Raw genomic sequence first — 2,331 nt, 5'->3', positions numbered from 1 at the left:
CCTGAAAGATAATTTTATGAAGAATTGGAAGCGGACTATCAGCTAAAGCAGTCGATCGACTGGCCTCCATGGTCGATCGACCAACCCACGACTTACAGAAGCTACTGTGCACTGCAGTCCAATCGATCGACCGGTCATAGTGGTCGATCGACCACACCGCTAATCTGCGTAAATTAAAAGATTGAGAATTAGGAAGCCCATTGTATTTTAGGTTTTAGAATAAAGTTACGTATGTCTACCTATATAACGTAACTCATTCCTGATGCTACGATCATGAAGTCTTTTATCAGAAAACTTTAGGGAAATATTAGGGTTTGCATTTAAGTTTAATTGTTCAATACAATCGGATTATTGCTTTACTTTCTTTGGTACTTTCGGTTTCCTCCTATTCTATTCGGTATTCTTCTGCTCTTATTTTAGTTTTATTACTCTATTTGTTCGTAGTGTAGAATTGCTATATTAGTTTCCCGAAACCGAAATTATCGCTTTATGTTATTTGTTTGTTTAATTATTTCAAGCATGAATTCAGCAGTTTTATTCGTTGATCTTGTTGTTGTTTTCGTCATAGTCATGAGTAGCTAAATACCTTGTGCTAGGATGTAGGGAATCTGTAGAAGTAGGCGGCATTAGAATAGTAGACCCTAGATCGCGCTATGGTCGATCGACCATGTTCCCTGGTCGATCGACTGGCCACGTGAGTTCAGCTTCGTTTTAATTAATTAAATTGCTATGTTTGACGAATCGAGTGCACGCGACTAGTTGAATGCCTAGGAATTGACCGACCCAGTAAAGATCGAAAGATAGGGAAGGGAAATAGCCTACCTAATTAAGACGACTAAATTAATAAGATCGAGAGATAAGTTAATTTAGCCTTTTTAGTCACTTTTCAGGACGAAAGTTAGTATTAGTGATATTAGGGGCCTGTAGCGAGATCGAAAGATGCTACCTGTAAGAATGGACCGAGAGGACTTCTTATTTTCCCGTCTCACGTGTTTGTTTTAGACCCACCTAGTATACTGCCGCCGAAACTATAGTGAACCGACCATCTTAGCACCCTTTTAATATTTGATTTCATCCGTTTATTTAGTTTATTGTCTTTTATTGCCTTTAGCTATAGACCAAATCAAATCAAACCCCCACTTTGTTACCTTGGACTTAAAATTAGACAACTAATAATTGCATCGCCTCCCTGTGGTTCGACCCTGTTACCACTAGCTTCTGTTAGTTTTAATAGGTATTATAAATATTATCTTTGGTGCATACAACGACGGGCATCAAATTTTGGCGCCGTTGCCGGGGAGGCAATTGTTTAAAATTTTTAGTTGTTTCTATTTTAGTCTTTTCTTAGTTTAAGGGACATCTGTTCCTTAAACTATTCTTATATTCTATTTGTAGTTTCTTCTTATGCGCAGGTCACAGGGTGGTGAATTACTACCGTTCAATCCTGAGATTGAGAAGACTTTGCGTGAGTTGAGACGATCATCTAGAGTATTGCTGACAGAGGAAGAGCTGAGTACTCTGTCTAGTTACTACGAGAACGACCTATTTGAGGAGGATCCACATTCATCTCCTGTTTCCACTTCTTCACCGAGACCGTCACATCTCCGCATTTTCCAGTCATGGTCAAGAAGCAAGTATAGTCGATCCTCGGGCAACCGACAAATGCGAATCTTTATAAGGGATTCGCATTATCAGGGGAGGACAGAAAATTCGAGCCGAAGCCTTCTTATATTAACCTGGTTGAGAGGAACCAATTCGGGGGAGCTGCAAATGAAGATGCAGCTAAGCACATGGAGACATTCATCGATTATTGCTGTTTCATACCCCCACCAACTGGTGTGACCCAGGACCAGGTGAAGGAAACTATGTTTATATTCTCTCTTCGTAATGCTGCAAGGGAGTGGTACAGAGACCTGGATCGAGCTGCTAATGGGATCACTGACTGGAATTCTTTGGCCCTAGCATTCTACAAGAAATATTTCTCTGCCTTGAAGACTTATGCCATTAGAGCTCAGATCACGAGCTTTAAACAGGGTCTTGATGAGAACTTTCATGAGGCGTGGGTCCGTTTCAAGAAGCTGGTGCGAACCATTCCGCATCATGGGTTCGAAAAATGGAGTCTATGCAATCAATTTTATAATGGGCTCTATGACGATCAGAGAGCTATCATGGATGCGGCGGTAGTAGTGGCGGATTCCGGGAGAATGTTGGAGAGACTAAGGGGTGGAAAATTATTGATGATTTGGCCACCCATAAAGCTGAGTATGGGAATTCCAGGGGAAATCAAAGGAGGAGTGCTGAATCCCCTTCTGTAGCTGCACTAGAGGCTCT

General features: G+C 41.2%; 1 non-coding gene across 1 annotated transcript; it reads right to left on the bottom strand.

Moving 5' to 3' along the window:
- Positions 1–2,000: 2,000 nt before the first annotated feature.
- LOC141588990 (small nucleolar RNA R71) lies at positions 2,001–2,107 on the bottom strand. The gene has a single exon (XR_012519952.1). It is a non-coding gene; the product is annotated as a small nucleolar RNA R71 (small nucleolar RNA).
- Positions 2,108–2,331: the final 224 nt, after the last annotated feature.

The sequence above is a fragment of the Silene latifolia genome, chromosome 6 (assembly GCF_048544455.1).
Source record: "Silene latifolia isolate original U9 population chromosome 6, ASM4854445v1, whole genome shotgun sequence".
Classification (NCBI taxonomy): domain Eukaryota; kingdom Viridiplantae; phylum Streptophyta; class Magnoliopsida; order Caryophyllales; family Caryophyllaceae; genus Silene; species Silene latifolia.
This window is presented reverse-complemented; position numbering and strand designations above follow the sequence as displayed.